The 20677-nt window shown below is 42.4% G+C and overlaps 1 pseudogene across 1 annotated transcript in view; it reads left to right on the top strand.

The window, feature by feature from the left end:
• Positions 1–20677, top strand: part of LOC146504308 (von Willebrand factor A domain-containing protein 5A-like) — an 87835-nt pseudogene that overhangs the window by 52513 nt on the left and 14645 nt on the right. The window contains exons 19-29 of the transcript XR_014868615.1: positions 13657–13859; positions 13949–14171; positions 14745–14911; positions 14995–15109; positions 15249–15397; positions 15496–15584; positions 15674–15818; positions 16201–16280; positions 16443–16557; positions 19646–19804; positions 19890–19993. The product of XR_014868615.1 is annotated as a von Willebrand factor A domain-containing protein 5A-like (transcript). The remainder of the gene's footprint in view (positions 1–13656; positions 13860–13948; positions 14172–14744; positions 14912–14994; positions 15110–15248; positions 15398–15495; positions 15585–15673; positions 15819–16200; positions 16281–16442; positions 16558–19645; positions 19805–19889; positions 19994–20677) is intronic.

Below are 20677 nucleotides of genomic sequence, written 5' to 3'. Positions count from 1 at the left end.
CTGCTGCAACAGCAAAGCTCTGAGGACTGTTTTCACTTTTCAGTTGCTGGGGTAAACTGAAACTCACTGCCAGGTTTTGTTCAACAAACTTGTCTCTGACATGAGTGCTTTTACGGTTGTTTAGTTGTCAATATTTAACCCTTTAAAGTCTGAGCCATGAAATAATTGCCAAAAAATTCTAATTGTTTGTAAACTAAGCATTTATTAAGCCTTCTGGCAATTTAAAAAATATACAATAGAATAGAATAGCTCTTTAATGTCATTGTACATGTTCAACAAAATTGTGTGTTCTCCACACCAACCGTGCCAGAAAAAAATATAGATATAGACAGCAGGAATAAATAGCAAACAGGAGAAATATATACAAGAATAAGAGACAGGCACTCACTAGAGAACAAAATAGTCGCAAAGTGCTCGGAAGTAGTGCAAAGAAAAGACTTGGTCTGAATAGAGTCCATCTCTGAGTGGCCTGATTGTTGAGGGTTACTCAGGCTGTGGCTCAGATTGGTGAGGTGGACAGGCAGGGATGGGGTGTGGGGGGACAGTGCTGACTGTCTGAATAGCCCAGCAGAGAAAGCCGTTTGTGAGACTGGAGGTGTGGGAGGTGGAAGGCATGCTTCCAGGCATGTTTTACTGGAAGGAGCCCCCAGGGTAAAACCAGGACAGGCTGGACAGACTATATCTCTCAGCTGGCCTGGGAACCTCTCTGTGTTACCCCAAATAAGCTGTAGGAGCTGGCTCGGGAGAGGACGTTCTGGAATTTTCTGCTTGGGGGGGGGGTTGGCCCTCGTGACGTGGCCACAGAAAAGCAGAAGAAAATGGATTGAAATGGATTGAAATTTTATAACTGATGGCTCCATAATGTAGTGGTTTACACATGCACTTAGCGAGCTGAAGGCTAGTTCATTTCTAGCTGGAGGCACAAATTGCCTTTGGGGTTATGTCAGGAAGGTTGCCAGTTGTAAAAATTTATCAGATCAAAAACATGCTCTACTACCTGCTACATGACCCTTTCTGACATGAGTGTACTTTTTTTTCTCCCATGACTAAAAATTATTTGTTGATACTGTGGGAAGTTATAATACTGAAGTTTGGGGATGATGTTACCAGTGCATGTGTAGTGTGTTAGATTTTGTAGATGTTCTGTTTCTGCATGGTGTCTGTGAACGCAGCACGAACATTCAACTTTCCCCTAGCTCTCTAATCAGAGGTTGGTTATAAGGTGCAGCTGTGGCCTACACCCTAAGTTGGGTTTGATTTTTATTTGGGATTAATAGATGCTTTAGTGTCTTATTGATTGATTAATTACTTAGAAACCTGCAGACATATCAGTATAAGATGTGCAGGGCAGCTTAAAGACCATAACCAGTGCTTGATATCCATCATGGCCACCTCTTAGCTCAGGGCCTGCAAAACAAGCAGCTTCTCCCCACCAGTTTTAACTGGTTGTAAAACTCTGCCGGGGGGGCTAACTGAAGAAAACTGGTTCTGAACAAAAGATGCGCATGATAATATTTAATCACTCCTTGCCTGCTTTATTAAATAATAATTGAAGGAAGAAGTGTAAATAATGTAAATACCACCATATTTATATCATAGTTCATAATATAGCATGTGTATTTCAGTAATAGCCTATTTATTTTAGTATAATTGTGTGCAGTTCTTAACAGTCCACACCAGTCCAGATTTCCAAGGACACAGATCACATGAGAGTTATCTTTGACACTCCTAACTATAAGTTAACTTCAGTTAACCAAGTCACAAAATTCTTTTATCATTAAAAATAAAAACACTCATATCTCCCGTTAATTATCGCAGTGTCAGCTGTTTAATTCACAGCAGCTTCTGCAGCAAATATGGTAACCATGGACACTGAGCGGATGGATCGATGTAGGTCAGACTTTGGGAAGTATCCCTCATGTCTCTTTGAAACTAAAAAGAGGTCATTCATCAACTGTGCAGCTATTTTTCCAGCACGGTTCTGCTGTAAAACTGCAAAACAAATGGAATGTGTTGATGTTGAAAATAGTGGGTCTGCCTGAGAGTTTTACTGATGAGCATCAGTAATAAAGTCATAGACAAAACTTTATTCACCATTTTCATGTTGGCTGCAAAAAATTTTTTTACATATAAGATCTTATATGTAGTGTCTGTTAGACACAGACACTCCTTGCTCAGAATGGTCGTACCCATGAGACAACAAATAAAATATTCTTTCAAACACTGTTTGATGCTGTAGTGTGTTTTTATTTGATTTGTTCTCATAATAACTTTTCTATTTTAGCAAGATGTGTGTCCGAGTGTGTGGAAGCTGGAAATGTCCTGTTGGTCTGCAGAGTGAAGAAAGAAGCACGGGTCTATGAGGATTTTCTTAATGTGCCTTCACCTTCAACAGAAGCAGATCTACTTACACCATACTGCCTTCAGTTCGATGTTGTGTGTTATAAATGCTGTTTAATCAGTATTTCTTCAAATTTCTTTTGAACTATTTCTATGATCTGTAAGCCAACTATACAACCTTATTTGTGCTGATTAATGAAAGGTATGCACAGTAAATTACCGAATAACGTGGAAGAGTAAGCTCAATTATTTTAAGTAAGATTTTTAGCACTTCAGAGCTATTGCAAAGTAAAAATGAAACTCGCAGAAGCTATTCTCAAGTAAACAAAAAGAAAACAAACAAGCTACAGATAGCTCCGCCCACCCAATTGTATAGGGTGCAAAATACAGTAGAAGTTAAAAGAAATAAGGGAATGAATAGGCGGGAGGAGATTGTTATGTGTAGAATAAGAACAGGGCATTGTTTCCTGAATGGCACGCTTTTTAGGATGGGGAAACATTTAACGGGGCTGTGTAATGTAATTGGTGTGGTGTTATGGAAACAATTGAGCATGTATTTATTAACTGCAGAAGGTATGATAACCATAGGAGAATGATGAGGGTAGAATTGGGAATTAGGGGGGAACTCAGGTTTGAAAAGGTGGTTGACTGGCTAGGATGTCATGAAAGGAAAGGAGCGGTTCTTCGGTTTCTGAGAAGAACGGGATTGTTGAAGAGGATTTAAAGAGCTAAGTGCAGTCTAAGTAACAGCAGAGGGTGGCAATAATGCAACTTCGATGGATGCAAGCTGCCGTTAAACTGGAAGAAGAAGAAGAACAAGGAAATGTGACGTATCCGACAGCAGTGACTTGTTTCTGCAATGGGGTCTGTAAACACCAGTGTTGGGTAAGTTACTTTAAAATAGTAACTTAGTTACATTACTAGTTACTTCTATCAAAAGTAACTCAGTTACTTCAAGTTACTCGTTACTTTCAAAGTAACTAGTTACTAGGGAAAGTAACTTTGGTTTTACTCAGAATTCTCTTGTTAATGTGTTGCTTCCACAACTTTGCCAGTCTTCTAGCTTGCTTACTTGCCACAAGTGCACTGTGCCACCTACCAATAGAAAGGAAAAGATAATGTGCATATTTCCACGAGAGAAATCCCACACCCGGACCATCATTGACTGCTGCCATGATTCTAGCCTACATCACAGCATCATGTGCGCCTTTTACATCCAACACAAAAACTGCAGTCGTGGTGCTTTGATTGTACTCAGAACTCGGAAATTCTGCCTTCTGAATAGGAAGATGTAGGTAACACCAGACTGCAGATGAGCTGCATACAGGGCTGGACTGGGACAAAAAATCGGCTCGGGCATTTTGACTAGAGACTGGCCCGCCATTATAGGAAAAATCATAAAGCCTTTGAATGAAAACAAACACTGTTGTGACAGTGATGTACACTGTTTTGATGGTATATTTGCATCAATCTATGAATCGTTTGTTCGCAAGATTCAGATAATTATTTTTTAAAAGCTAGACATTTTAAATGAGAATAAGAAAGAAAAGTATTTCTTTGTGCCCCCCTCTCCTTGTTAATGCCCTACCTGGCCCCCCTGGCAAAACTTTGCTAGATCCGCACCTGCACAATTACCAGCTGTCAGCTACCTAAAAAAGGATCCTGGTGTTATTTGTCTCTCAGAAACAGTTCATAACTTCAACTCATCCATGTCACCTAAAAGGTAAACCTGTTTCTCCATCACCTGCTCAGCTCTGATGATTCAGTAAGGACATCTCCTGGTTTCATCTTCATGTTTCCCTCTCACCAGATAACCAAACCGACATCATGACCAGCAGCTTTTTTGCAGCTGTGGCTCCAGCAAACATCAGCTGATACTAGAAATTAATATTAAATAAATTCTAACAACAGCTGATCAAGCTTAAACGTGCTGCTGTTGTTTAGCGTGACATCGGCTGGTTTCCTCTTTCTGGCGCAAAGTGGGCGATAAACAAACAAGAGAGCCGATCAGCTGATCATTGATCAGTTTTCATGATTGAAGTAGAAACGGGAGAGGGAGGGGGAGAATGAAAGAAGAAGAGGCAGCTGTGCAGCAAACACAGAATAACTCCAGCTTTGTGTCTTTTTCATTGTAGCTGAATTACGGGACAAACTGTTCCTTTTCACCTCAATAAGAAACACGTAATATTTTCTCTGAATACCAGACGGGACGATTGGCAACTCTAATAACTTATGAACAAAATAAAGTTCAACATCATTAACTTCATAGCACCCACCCAGCTGTATAGAAACTCCGTCATGCTAGCTAGTACGCAGTACGGAAAAAGTCAGCACAACGAAAATAAACTCTACCTAAACTTGGTTTATATCTGACCAAGATAGACTGCAGGTCATAACTTCTTACCTGAAGTTCAGTTCACACTTGGACCGGCGGCCGCCTCGGGTCTCTTTTCCTTCTACGTCCCCTTTCCCTCATCCACCTGCTGCCTCCACCACTTGCTAATGTTACAGAATCTGTGGAAGCTCCGCGATAGCCACCACACGAAGTAACGAGTAACGACCCTATCTAAATCCTAGTAACGACTAACGCGTTCCTGATTTTGGCATAATAACTAGTTACCGTGCTCATTACCACAATAGTAACGTAGTTACTGTAACGCGTTACTTAATAACGCGTTAGTCCCAACACTGGTAAACACTACTACAAGGAAAAAGAGCTGTTATCAACCTGCCCGGATACAACTACCTGTCCACACAGGTAAGCTTCTATTGCGCACGATTCTTCATTTGGGGTCTCGAGTGCCATATTTTCATATTTGACAGGTGGATTTTAACCATCCTGTTCTTCATGAGTTTGTCCGTCAGTTCATTCCTAATGTCACATCATTGGTTTCTATTTCAGTTTTCATTATTGCCTTTTAAAAAAAAATGCTTTCGGGTCAAAGTTTAAAAAAAAAAAGTTTCAAAACTTTTTCAAAACAATTTCAAATAGTTTTGTGTTTTGTGAAAAAGAACTACTGCCTTAGGTTCTAAAGGTTATTATTGCCTAGGTGCACAGTCACTCTGTCACAAGAAGAAAGATGCAAGTTTCAAGTCAGAAGTTATCAACGCATGGAAAAAGTCCTCGGTTTTCCATCTTAACTGGTTTTCTGGTGGCGTTTTTCAACATTTCACTCCGTGTAAAAATAATCCATATTTTTCTAGTCGCAGATTCCTCACATTATGCGAATCTTTGTAGAAGCGAAGACGTAATCTTAGTAAGACGCGTGTCGAGTCATTGACGTTTAGACGATTTAACGGGTCAAGGAGAATTTGTTTTCTCTTAAGAAAACCGCTCCCATAAAGCATGCACTCTATGTAACGCACTCTACTGCGTTGGTCAGGAGCAGGGTATGTTCAGAGTTGCAGTTTTAAATTGATTGGAATGAATTGTTTCACACTGTTGGATTTGCAGATACAATCACAGAATGCATTCAAGGATTTCAGTTCAATAAATAAAAATCAATTTGGTCGATGTTATTGACTCAACTGATAATTAATTTCATATTTTTCAGTGATAATTTGATATGATCTGCTGACAAACCGAAGCATCTACGCGAAAGTAACTCTTGATGTTTTAATATTTAAAGTTTCGGAGCTCTAATGCGCAGCTGCCATATTAGAAATAAACAGCAACACTGAGAGTACACTCAGCGTTATAATAGTAAATTAAATTAAGATTTTTATTTCATCCTTCTTTGTGCGCATATTCTGTTATAAATGTTTAATCACCCTTTTATCATTGTCACCTGATAAAGTGTCTGAATGGATTGCGCTGTATTTATAAGAAGCGCCATGTTACCAGTAGAGCCCCCCCTCCCCCGTCTTTCGTGTGCCACGGTGAAGTCAGCCGCCTCTTATCCGACGCTTAAATTTCTCGCGCCTTTTCAGTAAGCTTTACGGTAGCGCATCTTTGTGTCCTTTGTTGTTGCCCCCAACACACACCGGAAATTAAGCGAAATAAAGCTGTTGGAGCTCTTGTTTTTACCAGTTAAGTTTTTATTTACTTTTCTTTTTACTTTTGCTGGTAATGTGCTTCTTCGTCCATGATTCATTGAAATCCTAAATGTTACCTGCACCCACACTACATTTGTCCCGAGGTTAAAGGACAGTTATGCTCAAACTCAACAAACGCTGCAGCTATAGTTTATAATTCTATCGAATATACCGTTGATTAATCGGATAAGAAATACTTTTGTCTTATTAATGAGCAATAACAAAAAAAAAAAAATCTAAAGAAAAACAATACAGGGTGTTTAAAATGAACTCCAATGTTTTTGTTTCATTTGTTTTTTTTTTGTTTGTTTTTTTGTTTGGTTTTTTTTGCCTGTCCCGTTTGGCTCTTTTGCCATCAGAATTATTGTCTAAAGGCGAAGAAAGATGCCCAACGGATTTTCTTTACCAAATTGACCATCCCAGCTTTGCCGTAATGGTCCATTTGATTCACCTTTTATTCTTTATTTTATTTTCACTTGCTGAATACGGGACAGACTTGACTGGGGGAAAGAAAAGGGAGAAAGAAAGAGGGAAAGAAAAACAGTTGAGAAGAGGGACGGGGGAGAAGGGCAAAAAACAAAAACCAACAGAATAAGCAGAAAAAAAAATACATATATCGATCACCTGGATCACCTGTTGAGAAAGAAAAAAGAAAACAAGCAGAAGAAAACGAGAGTAATACAATAAACAACATCACAATGATATATGGGAATATGACAGTAAATACTAAATATTAAACATTATTGTGCAGCACGTAAGATCGACAGCACAGTGTGCATTGAGGTAGGAGCCAAAAAGGGTGTAGTTTGTGTGTGTGATCACCCGTGTGTACACCTGTGAGCATGGACGCGCTTGTTTTCTTAAAAGGTTCCCTCATGTAATGATCTGCTAGAGGGTGTGGGGGGCCACCGCCCCGTCCTCCAGGGCATGAAGCAGGTATGGAGGAGATCAAAACTCCAGACATCCAGAGGCCCTCAGAACACAAGAGACCAAGGAAGACCAACAGAGGGGCAGCCGTGCCACTGTCCCAGAAAGAGCTGAGGAGAGTCCCAGATGAGGGGTCACCCAGCAGCCACGGAGCAGAAGCCAGGGGGGGTTGCAGTGACGTGCCCGTGAGCTCCGCCGGCAGCCAGCTGTGCCTGAGTGACCGAGCCCCAGGCCGAGAGGCCGGGGGCACCCCACCTCCGAAGTGGCCCAAGCGAGCCCCAGGCTCCAGGCCCCGATAAGCAGCCGCCAAGGAGTGAGCCGGTGTGTACCCGGACGCCCACCCCCGGACACAAAGAACCACCAACGCACCGATGTCTGAGGGAGTCCGCCCCCGGCAGGGGAAGTGTTGGGGGGAGATAGGCCTCCAAACTTTGGAGGGCCTGAGCTGTCCTCAGAGAGGTGGCGTCTGATACCCAACCTGACATATGGACACAGACATACAGGCACACACAGATACAAACATCCATTCCCACCCTCATGCTCTCATATGCACTTACTCCACACTCAACCAACGTGGAGACAGACATAAAGAGACGCTGTACACACAAACACACTCCCCAAGCGTATCTACGAACCGGGTCTAGGTACCCTTGCCCCTGGAGGGGGGAACCGCACCCAGACCCAGGTTGTGTTACCCTTTTCCCTGCGGTGGGGAGAAGCAGACCGCCCCGACTCCGCAGCAGCAGGGAGGCCCCACATTCCGGACCCCAGTCGGATGGCCAACTCCTCCTCCTAGCCCCCCTGCTCCAGCAGACCGCAGAGAACGAGGGTGAGAGAAGACTCCTAACCTCCCTCTACCCGCTCATTGTAGTGTTGATGTATGTGTGTTCTAAGGTGCATTTAAAACCCAGAAGGGCATGGAGCTACCTGCCAGAGAGCAGCAGGTAAGCGCATAGTCCCTCCTGCTAGCCCTCAATGTCTACGTGTATTTAAAATTGAGAGGTGGGCAACGACGCCAGGGGTGAGGTGTACACCCTGATGGTAATTGGGATTCCATGTAGCGTGCCCACCCCCAAGATCCTATATGTATGTGTAATGAGAGTGTGAGTAATGTGAATGTCTAAGTTGCGGGATAAAATTGAGGCAGAGGCAGCCAGAAGGGGACAGAGGGGGGGGTTACCTCCTCTGCACCCTGGTGACACACCCCTACTCCAAGGCCCTGCATGTGTGGGTGGTTGTGGTGGAGCGGGAAGAGGGAGGCAGCTGGAGATGGGGAGGGAAGGAAGGGAGGGGCAAGTGACCCCTCCCTGGGGCCAGCTCCCCCGCTGACCCCAGTAGGCACCCCCATACTCCGCGACCCGCCAGGGAAGGGGGGCCCAGGCCCATCCGAACTGGGGCCCAGTGCAGCGGCGCCGCCCGGCCCCACAGAGCCTGGGGCAGTCCACCCAACCCCACCACAGAGAAAACTGCACCCACCCCATCATCCACTCATCTTCCAGACTACATAAGACAATAGACGCCCAGGCTGAGATCTTCCTCCACCTCTCCTGTATCTCCCCCTCTTGCAGAGAGAGTTCCTGAGAGAGGAAAGCTCCTGCAAGATGTGACAACCCCCCCCCCCCCCCCCACACCAGTTGAAGAGCCCCCCAGGTGGCTCGGCGCACCGGCGGCACCCTGCGCCAGTGGTGGGCCCCCATATACCCACCGGCCCACAACCCCGGCAACACACCAACCAGGACCCAGGCCCCCGAGGCCCGGCCAGGGCCCCAGGCCAGAGCCGGAGCGCCCCCAGAACCTCACGCCCGTCCCGGACCCACCCAGGGGCAGCCAGGCTACCAGGTCAGTAACCCCCGTCCGTCAGCACAGACCCTCCCCTAGCCCTGCTGCACGTAGCCACGAGGAAACCGTCACCTAAGAGCCAACAGAGCCCCTAATTGGCCATGACCGCTACCCCGGGTTGAGCCCCCCAAGGAAGATGCTCCCGGGGAACCCCCCGACGCCCTAAGCCTGACCCTACCCCCACACCAATCACAACAGTGAAGGCGAGACCAAAATATGACCCCCCACCCCCACTAGGTGATGGAGCTGATCAGAGGAGCCCAGAGCGATTGATCTGATGTGGTGGCAGAGGCTGTATCAAGACTAATGTAATCTAATAGATAATTTCTATATTGGTTAGAATTAAGATTGTTTTTATTTTTCCAGTTCATGAGGACTGTTTTCTTGGCTATGCATAGGGCAGTGAAAACCATATGGGCTATATTATTTTCTGAAGTGACATTATCTAAGCTGCCCAACAAATACACTAAGGGGGAAGTTGGAATGTTACATTTCAGACACTTTGATAAGTCTTCACATATCTCGCGCCAAAACTTCTGAACTGGTGGACAGAACCAAAGAGCATGGATATAATTGTCCGGTGAATTGGTTTGGCAGTGTGAGCAGTTGTTGGTAGATGCAAAGCCCATCTTGAACATCCGATGACCTGTATAGTGCACTCTATGTAGTATTTTGTATTGAATTAATTGAAGACTGGGATTTCTGATTAGATGAAAGGTTTTTAAGCAAATCTGAGACCAGAAGTTTTGGTCTAAGTTAACTGATAAATCCGCTTCCCATTTTGCAATAGGAAGTGATATTGATTCATCTGTTTTAGAAAGCATTCTGTATATTTTGGATAGTAATTTGGGGGTTTTAAGAGTAAAAAATTGAACCACACTTGGTGGTGTTTGTAGTTCAACTTGACCCGGTTTAAATTTCTTTTTTATTATGGATTTAATTTGTTGATATTCTAAAAATCTTTTCTTGTTGATCCCATATTGTGTAACTAGTCTGTCAAATGAAATAAATTCTGTTCCTTCTAGTATATGTTCTACATATTTGATTCCTTTACCATTCCAATCTGAAAAGTTTATCATATTATTGTTTTGTAATATGTCAGGGTTGTTCCAGATAGGTGTACGTTTGCATGGGATTAATGAAGACTCTGTCAACTTCAGAAACTCCCACCATGCTGTCAGAGAAGAGCTGATGTTGATGCTTTTGAAGCATTCATGTCGTTGGATGTTTGAGCTGATAAATGGTAGATCTGAAATCTCTAGATTATTGCAAAGTGCTTGTTCTACATCTAGCCAAGGTTCATCTAAAAGGGTATGTTTTAGCCATCCTGAGATAAACTGAAGCCTGTTGGCTAAGAAGTAGTGCTGAAAGTTAGGTAGTTCTAATCCTCCTTTATCCTTGGTCTTTTGTAATGTTTTTAAGCTTATACGTGGGGGCTTATTTTTCCAAAGGAATTTGGACATATATGAATCTAGAGATCTGAACCAATCTTGCGGCGGTTTAGTTGGGATCATTGAGAATAAATAATTTATTTTTGGTAATACCATCATTTTTATAGCAGCAACCCTTCCCATGAGTGATATGGGTAGACATTTCCATCTAGCCAGATCACCTTCTACTTTCTTTAAAAGTGGGGTATGGTTTAATTTAGTTAGATCTGCAAGCTTGGGAGAAATATTAATACCTAAATATTTTATATTTCCCGATTGCAGTGGAGTAGAAGAGGAATTATGGAAGCAGCAATTAATAGGAAGGACTGTAGATTTTGACCAGTTAATTGAGTAATCTGATATTCTTGCAAAAGAGTTTATCAATTCAATCACCCAGAGATATTGGTTTGTGAATTTTGGAGAAAGAGTAACACATCATCAGCATAAAGGCTGATTTTATGTTCCACGTTCTTGCATTTTATGCCCTTAATTGCTGAATTCTGTCTAATTGCTGCTGCTAGTGGTTCGATAAAAATTGCAAACAGTGAAGGGGAGAGTGGGCATCCCTGCCTGGTGCCCCTCAGGAGACATAAGCTGGAGGATGTCTGGTCATTTGTTCTGACACAAGCTGTTGGGGAATTATATAATATTTTTAACCAGTTGATGAAAGAAGATCCAAAACCAAATTTGTGTAAAGTTGCAAATAGAAATTTCCAGTTAACTCTGTCAAACGCTTTTTCTGCATCTAAGGAAAATATTGTAGTTTCAAGGTTTTTACTGTATGAGTAGTCTATCAAATTAAGTAATCTACGTGTATTTGTTGATGAGTGCCTACCTTTTATGAAACCAGTTTGGTCAGGATGAATTAAGAGGGGGGTTATTTTCTCTAGTCTCTTCGAGAGAGCTTTGCAGATTATTTTGAGGTCTACATTAATAAGGGATATTGGACGATAGCTTGAGGGATATATAGGGTCTTTGCCTGGTTTTAGCAGGAGATTAATGTTTGCAGAATTCATATTTGATGGAAGTCTGCCCTTTTCTTTGATTTCTAACAACGTTCTGTAAAAAACTGGTGCTAGAATTGTCCAGAATTCTTTGTAGAATTCTGCAGGAAAGCCATCTGGACCTGGAGCCTTATTATTGGACATACTTATCAGGGCTTCCTGGAGTTCACCTGATGTCAGTGGCGAATCCAGTGCCATTGCTTGAGAGTCTAATAATTTTGGGAGAGTTATGTTGTCTAAAAATTGATCAATTTCCTTTTTAGATGGGTTTATTTGTGGTGAATACAACGTTTTATAGAAATCCCTGAAAATGTTGTTTATTTGTTTCGGTTCATATATTGTGTTCCCAGATGAATCTTGAACAGCACATATAGTTGTTTTTTCTTTATTTATTTTTAGCTGGTTTGCTAGAAATTGACCGGATTTATTACTATGTTCATAATTTTGTAAATGGTAAATGGACTGGTTCTTATATAGCGCTTTTCTACTCTTTCTGAGCACTCAAAGCGCTGTACACAACTTGTACATTCACCCATTCACACCCATTCGCACAAGCACATTTTTCTAAGTGCTTTCTAGGGTAACATTCACACACACATTCATACTCCGATGGATGCATCGGAGAGCAATTTGGGGTTAGTATCTTGCCCAAGGATATTTGGCATGCAGACTGGGGAAGCCAGGGATCGAACCACCAACCTTCTGATCAGTAGATGACCTGCTCTACCACCTGAGCTACAGCCACCCATAAGCGTAGTCTTTGTACTAAGAATTTTGTTTTTCTATCAATTATCTCATTTAATTCTAGTTTTGTTTTGCGTATTTTGTTCAATGTTTCCTGATCTTGGTGGGACGCGTAGGCTTCTTCTAGTGATTTGATGTTTTTTTCTAATTCCTGAATATTTTTGTTTTCTTTTTTCTTTTTATGTGATGAGAAAGAAATTATTTTACCTCTCATCACAGCTTTCCCTGCTTCCCATAAAACAGAAGCTGATGTTCCGGGAGTGTCATTAAAGTCTAAATATGAAGTCCACTCTTTTTTAAAATATTTAATAAAGTCTTCATCTTTAAGCAGTGATGTATTAAATCTCCAGTTTTTACTTGGCATAGTATTATTCTTGTGCATTAGTGTTAAAGATACAGGAGCATGATCGCTGACAGCTATAGGGTGAATCTCAGTGTCTGAAACGTCACTCAGCAGTGAGCTGCTGACCAAAAAATAATCTAGACGAGAGTAGGTGATTTGTGAGTGATTTGTTAAAAAACTAAAAACAACAAAAACAACCCTTTAAATGTCATATTAAGTTTTTGTTTTAAGGAAACATTTTCTTAAATGCAGAATTTTATATGTATATACTATATATAAAGTAGAGCATTGTTCCAGGCTGCATAGACGAGAAATATTTCTTGTTTTTAATATTAATATCACTATGTTTTTGTTTCACAGGTACGATTATGAACCGCTGTGGTCTGCTAACTCTCCAGAGGGAACCAGGTACTGACAGGAAGTAAAGTTTTCTCTGCAGACTCTTTTCATTCATGTCACATTCAAATGTAAAGACTTTAATCAGTTGTAGTAACAAATAATAATATATAATTGTTTCACCCTGACTGAGGCTGTACTCAACTATCGACATGAGAATTGCATTGAGGTTCGTGGCCATTTTCATCTTCTACTGGCCAAAGCATACATAATTAAAACGTCTGGGTCTCCCACACTTACTGGTGGAGAGTTCAGGATGGCAGCAAGCTCACTCTGTACAAGTTGGTAAAGTTGACCATCTGCATCCTGGGCAGTGGGCTGCTGCTACATATGGCTACGGGTCATGCAGAGTATATCCTTGTAGTAGAAAAGTAAAGAGGAAAATTAATGGATAAAAATGAATAAATAAATAAATGAATCAATATTAATAAAAATAAAAACACATTGCGACACTATCGAACAGTCAGGTTTAAGTATCAACTTGTTAATAGTTAACTTTTGTGTGGCTGAAATATAACACAAGACACAATCTGTGAATCAACATTTGCAAAACATCAGTATGGTTTATGTAGTTATTCTAATTCTGTTTGTCTGTCAGTTCCTCTGAAGAGCATTGAGGTGGAGCTGGAGGTGAGGGACCATGTGGCTACAGTGGTCTCCACTCTGAACTATGAGAACAAGGAGGACAAACCATTAGAGGCTGTTTTTGTCTTCCTTCTGCCTGGAGATGCTGCTGTCTGTCATTTCAGCGCTCAGATTGGACAGACACAGATTGTAGCTGAGGTGAAGGAGAAACAGAAGGTGAGCTGGACAGTAAATATAACCTGATTATAAGTGAGATTCAAAATAAACACAGTGAATGTCACTGACATGTGTCAGCTGTGGCTCAGGCTCGTGAGGAGTATGATGATGCTCTGAGCTCCGGTCAGCAGGCCTTCCTATTGGAGGAGAGTGATCAGAGTCCAGATATATTCTCTCTGAGTGTGGGCAGTCTGCCTCCAGGAGAGAGCACCTCCATCAGGTTGGAGTACGTCACTGAGCTGGCTGTGCAGGCTGATGATGGTCTGAGGTTCTGTCTGCCTGCTGTGCTCAACCCTCGATACCAACCTCAGGGTAGGACAACTTCAGAATACTTGGACCAGAAATGTTTAAACCATATTAGGTCTTTAACAAACATTCAAAACACTGACAGAATACAATGTATGGCAGAAAATTAAGTCAAGATCCAACTTCATTTTCTAGAAGAAAAAGTGATATAGATATTTTTCATATTATAAACTTTGTAAGAAACCAGAGGCAGATGTGTTGAGTAACCACAGACTGTAACTTTTCAGATTTTCTTGTCAGCTTGATATGTTGCAAGTGAAATTTAAATATATAAAATTGTTATGGGGATTTGTGTATGTTCCAGTTTGCTATTAGAATTGATCAAGTATGTGGAACATTTGCAAAACACACAGAGTACAGCTGTTAAATTGTAAAGCTGCTCACACAGATGCATGGTTCTTTATCATTTGTACTCTGATAATTTAGTTATTCCTGAACAGCTGAAATAGAACTGTTTTTTTTTAAAAATACCTAATTTTACTGAAATCCTTATTCGAAGCAGAGGTTTTTAGCAGCTGAAGTTTTTTCTTGTGAGCAGCCTTATTGTTTACAGCATTTCTAACCTGATGCTGTGTGCAGGTAGTGAAGGTGCAGGTGTCCAGGTGACTTCTGTTCCAGCCTCTCTGGTGCCCTACAGTCTGTCTTTTTCTGCCCGAGTGTCCTCTCCTCGTCCAATCTCTAAAGTAGAGTCCAACTGCTCCCTGGACCCTCTGCAGTACCTCAACACTGATCAAACCCAGGCCACGGTAGGTAGAGTGCTGATGTGTCTGCTGTGTGTGGTTGTTACTTATTACTGAGGAGTAAATATGAATGTGTTTGTGGTGTGCAGGTCAAGCTGGCTGCAGGACACAAGTTTGACAGAGATGTTGAACTGCTGATTTATTACAAAGACGCCCACCAGCCCACTGCTGTGGTGGAGGCAGGACAGGCCTCTGCTGAGCTGGGTGAGTGAAAATGGGAGAGGTTGTTAGATACATTTTTATTAGCAAATTATCTTTACTCATCAGCTCAGGAGTTCAATATGTTTGAATAAACACTTAAAGGCGATGTTGTTTTAAGTTTTTTCTGTCTCTGATTTTTCAGGCTCCCTGATGGGTGATCCAGTGGTGATGGTGAGTCTGTACCCTGAGTTCCCCCAGTCTGTGATGTCTTCAACGGCTTCATTTGGGGAGTTTGTGTTCTTAATGGATTGATCTGGAAGTATGAGTAATACTCGCATCCGCAGTGCCAAGGTATCCATCATTTGTTCTTACACTCATGTTAGATAGATATTCTTTCACAGCGTTCCTCTCACACAGTGGCCTCACCATCTTTTCCCTCTTCCCTTCAGGACACTCTGCTGCTCCTGTTGAAGAGCTTACCAATTGGCTGCTATTTCAACATTTACAGTTTTGGGTCCAGATATGAACACATCTTCCTGTGAGTCTCAACAACAACAACAAAGGCCCCGCTGTCCTTGTTAAGCTATCTTAATGGATGTTTTGGTGCATGTGTTTATGTGATGGCAGTAAGAGTGTGGAGTACAGCCAGCAGACCATGGAGGAGGCTCTGAAGAAAGTTGAGCAGATGGAGGCTGATCTTGGAGGAACAGAGATCCTGGAGCCCATCAAACATATTTACAGCCAGCCCTGCATTCCCAATCAGCCCAGACAGGTAACACATAAAGTGGGTAACTTTCCTAGGGTGGTTATGGCTCAGGTTGTGCAGCAGATAATCTGCTCATAAGAACATTGGTGGTTCGATTCCTGGCTGCATGGCAATGTGTTCTTGATCCCAATGTCCATGATATAGAGTGAGTATGCGCATGTTACTGCTTTATAGAAACCCATAGAAAAAAGGGCCTGTATTCACCCATTTTATTTGAATAGGTGAATGAGACATGTTGCATAAAGAGATTTGAGTGCTCAAGCAGAGTAGAAAAGCACTAATAAAACACAGCCCAGTTACTATTTCTGAAAACTAACTCAGCTCTCAGAACAAGCTGTGTGTTTGTGGGTCTGGTGTTAGGTCCTTATGTGTAAACTTTGCTCTCTAGCTGTTTGTCTTTACTGATGGAGAGGTGGAGAATACCAAAGAAGTGATCGATCTGGTGAAGAAGAATTCAGGTTCCCACAGGTAAAACAAAAAAATGTGATTATATGTGCTATATGCCAAGTGTGTCTGTTTTTAAAACAACTGCTGTATTCTCGCAAACCAGAAAAAAACAACTACATCTACACAATTCCCAGAATGTCCAACATGTCCTCTGTGCACTCAGAGAAAACTGTTGTATTGCAGGTGTTTCTCCTTTGGGATTGGGGAAGGGGCCAGCTCGGCTCTCATCAATGGGATGGCCAAGGAAGGAGGAGGTCACGCTCAGTTCATCACAGGGACTGACAGGATGCAACCAAAAGTAAGACAATAAACACAATTATGAAGGAGGATAATGACACCATATGAAGGACTTACTAAACATACTTAACCAACTCATAAAAGACACAAAATCTTATTCTGCTGTTTTGATCAATGGTAATAAATCCAATCAAAGGTTTTTGTTTGACACTATCAGCAGATTCCTTAATCCACCTCAATCTGTTTTCCCTGCCATGTATTCTAGTGACTGCTTATGTAGTCTGCACATCTTCAACTGGACCAAGTCTCTTGATCGGTTCTCTTCTCTGAGTTTTAACTAATTTTCTCGACAGATCTCCTTGACATTATTTCACACATGCAGCCTTTTTACTCGGAGGTGCAGTACCCTTCCCAGTCTACCCAAGACTGGCAGCCACGACCATGCCGGCGCACATCCAAGATCCTGCACATCAGCCACGCTGCTTTGCTAGCTAAAACATCGGTGTCGGCACATAAGGACGCTGTCATAGCCTGTCAACGATGTTGATTAGCTGCGTATATACGAATGTGAATCGCATCATTGGCTGGAGCAGCCAGTCACCGGTCACTTACTGACTTACACTGCAAAACAGAATGAATTGTTAACGTACAATGCTGTGATTGCAGCCATTCCCCAACTCTCTGTGAATGGTGCTCATGGCCATTGATCAGTGGTTGTTGATCAATGTTCATGAGTGTTTGCATATTAATGATCAAGGAACTGACCTCGCAGCCCATTTTTCCTTCACTGGGCTGGTTTTAGTCATAATGCAAATGTTCTGTTTATAAGATTGGGGAAACCTGCAGTCAGCTGAGACTGAAGAAGTCACTTAGTTGAGTGACAAAACATTTCTCCCACTGAAAACGCTACATCCAGATGAACAGAATCAACTTTTGGGGATTTACTTACCTGGATGATTGATTATGCATCAAGATGCTGGTAGCTTCTGTTTAACTACCTTGGGGCTAATGATGGAGCCCCACCTTGTATGGGTAAATGCAACAGTGACTTTAGGGAAATATCTTTTGCAGCAAGCCATACCTTCTGCCCAAGTAGCTACCTGGGAGTGCGTGGTCTGTGGTGGTCTGCTTAACGGCGCTAGCGCTCATCTTTCCAGACTAATGTCTCTCTGGCCCGTGTCCAGACACGTTGACATCGTCGCTGCTGCACTGAGGGAACTGCCAGTTCTATCTCTGTTTCTGGGAACAAAGTGGTTGGTATCCTAAGGAGATTTCAAAAGAGAGAGAAACCAGTAACGGATGAAGTGTGAGAGTTGTGTGCATACTCCACTCAGAGGAGATATGATGACCAGGTTGAAGGGTTGTTGAAAGTGAGACAGCAAAGTGTAGCCTCCAGCTCCTGTTTCATCTGCTCTGTTTGGCTGCTGGTCTGGCTATGATATCCAGAGCTGAGACTGACCCGGCCTCCTAATGCTGAACAAAATGACCTCCACACCTGTGAAGTAAACAAAGGGCCTTGATCAGACATGATCTCCACCGGAATACCATGGACTCGGAAAACATGATCTGTTAACAATTTAGCTGTCTCAGCAACTGAAGACAGTTTTTTTTTTTTCAAGGCTATACGGTGGGCTAACTTTAAAAAACTGTTAAATATGGTGATTATTACAGTTTTGCCTGAGGAAGCAGGGATATGATTGTAGGAAACAGAGACGTTAAAACGTGCGTAAAATAGTGACCAGCGAGCCTGATGGGCTCTCAGTCTCTTGGCTGTCCTTAAATAGGTTAAGTTCTTATGATTATCCAGATCACAAAAGGATGCTCTGCCCCCCTTGTAAGTGTCTCCATTCTTCTAGGCCCAATTTTACAGCCAACAACTCACGGTCATCTACATCATAATATCTGGGGAGAGACCGCGAGAAAAGAAGGCACAGGCTTGTAGTTTGCCTTGAGAACCTGAGTACTGTGAGAGGACTGCTCCAACACCAGAGTCTGATGCTTCCACTTCTACAATACACAACTGTGAGTGGTCGGGGTGGATGAGAATGGGAGCAGTTGTGAATAAGTGTTTTAATTTTGAAATGGCGATTCAAAGAAGGCAGTGTGTTTGTTCAGCCTCACTTCTAGTACCGGTGCCCACCTCTCAATTTTAAATACACGTAGACATTGAGGGTTCTTTGGGGGGGGGCATGCTGACACTGGGTTTTGTCTGGCAGGTGAACAGGGGCAGGTCATTGGCACCATGCCCCTCCCATGTTTTAAATTCACTTTTGAACAACACCATATGAATGGGCAGAGTGAGGGGGGTCGTCACAAACTGCTGATGCCTGGAGAACAGGAGAACTTCCCTGCTGCTGCAGGACTGGAAGCGGTCTCCTTGTCTCCACCCCAGAGTAAAGGAACCCTCTCCTGGGTCTGGTTATTGCCTCAGGCAATAATACTGATGGCTATGGTCTGGTGGGTAATGGTAGTGAAAAATTGGTTATTAAGGGCTGTAGCAGGGATGGGAGGATTTAACAGGACCAAAGGGAGATGTAAGTCGTTAGCTAACCTAATATCAATTAGGTTCTGCTCAGCTCCTGAATCTCCTGAGGCTTGAAGTGACCTAGTGATCTAGTTGAGACTGAGGATGACCAGAAGGAGAAGCAGAGATTCAGTGGAAGTGAGGGATTCGCCCACCCGTATGCCTGAATTTACCAGTGGGCGGAGTCTTTAGGTCAAATTGGACAGGTTGCCATAAAGTGATTTGGAAAATTTCTCTGCAACGGAAGCATCTCTCCCTTACGTCAGCTGGAGGCGGTGACACACGGACCGGGATCGGAAACAGAGGGAGTCAGGACAATGACAAGCTATGAAAGAGAGAAAGCATTTATCGGTTACCTTACCCTTGATCTTTCCCCTGGATTTTGGTCCATAGTTTGCATGTTGGAATAAATGTCTGAATGGTTGTATGGTTGATTATGTGTCTGTTTATGTGCATGTATGCATGTTCAAACATGTTATATATGATAATAATAATAATAATAAGTCAAGTTAAACATTACAGCAGCAGCAGATACATCTTTGAGATCAGACCTGCAGTGAGTAAAATGTCTGTTATATACACAAACAGCTGTGTGTATATTTGGAGAGTTTTCATTATTTTTCAGGTGATGCAGTCGCTGCGATTTGCTCTGCAGCCAGCTGTGGTCGACATCTCAGTCACATGGGATTTACCAAAGGAAGTGTCTGTCACTGTCCTTTCTCCACCAATCACAACACTTTTCCAGGGTCAGAGGTCACTGATTTATGCCCAACTCACTGGACAGGTAGGAGCAGCAGCCTCTCATGTTGTTGTTTAGGTATTTGATGACAGTAATTAACGTGACTTCTAACACTGTAATTCTGTGTCAGAGCTCAGAGGCAGCAGAGGGCTGTGTGACGCTGAAGTACAGCCTGGCAGGTCATCCCTCTGAGAACCAGCTGCACTTCAGTCTCAGACCTGCAGAGGACACTGGGTAAACAGTTTAACACAAACAACACTTCTGTTTTGAATTGTGAGTTTCCACGTATTGAATTCAAAACAGTATTTTCAGAAACGTAACTCTACTTACTGGAAAACAGTTAATAATACCCAGATCTAATGCTGTTTGTCTAGTTTTAAACATGTTTCACTTTTTCCTAATCATTATTTCTTGGATTAGGGGTATCATAACATCATTACTGATCACAAACATATTAGACATGACAGAGTATTCTCAGTCTGCAGTTTGTGTGAAATCAAGGAGACATTGTTTGAATTCAAGTCCAAACACTTTTGTGCAATAATCTGACACTTTTACTATAAAATACACTAAGAACAGACAGATTGACACACACAGGAACATCACCAACAACAACTAATTTGTGTCCTCAGAGCCTGCTTTTGTATAAGAATGACAGACTTGTCTGTACATTGCACACTGTCATAGTGTTTGTTTAGAGAAGAAAACAAAGCCTGTTTGACTTTTAGAGGCAAATCCATCAGCAGCAGAAAGAAATCTGTGCAAGATACTGTGAGGACTCCTTCAGACTGAGGACTGAGGACAGGATCAGCCTGTCATTATTTGTATTCCACTGTAACTTTACTGTATAAAGTGTCAAAATGTCAGGGATAGTTAGTCATTATAAGAAGTGTTTGTGAACTAAAAATCCAGAATGTG

The sequence above is a fragment of the Neolamprologus multifasciatus genome, chromosome 14 (genome assembly GCF_963576455.1).
Source record: "Neolamprologus multifasciatus chromosome 14, fNeoMul1.2, whole genome shotgun sequence".
NCBI classification, from domain to species: Eukaryota; Metazoa; Chordata; class Actinopteri; order Cichliformes; family Cichlidae; genus Neolamprologus; species Neolamprologus multifasciatus.
The sequence above is the reverse complement of the archived record's forward strand: the minus strand, read 5'-3'. Positions and strand labels throughout refer to the sequence as shown.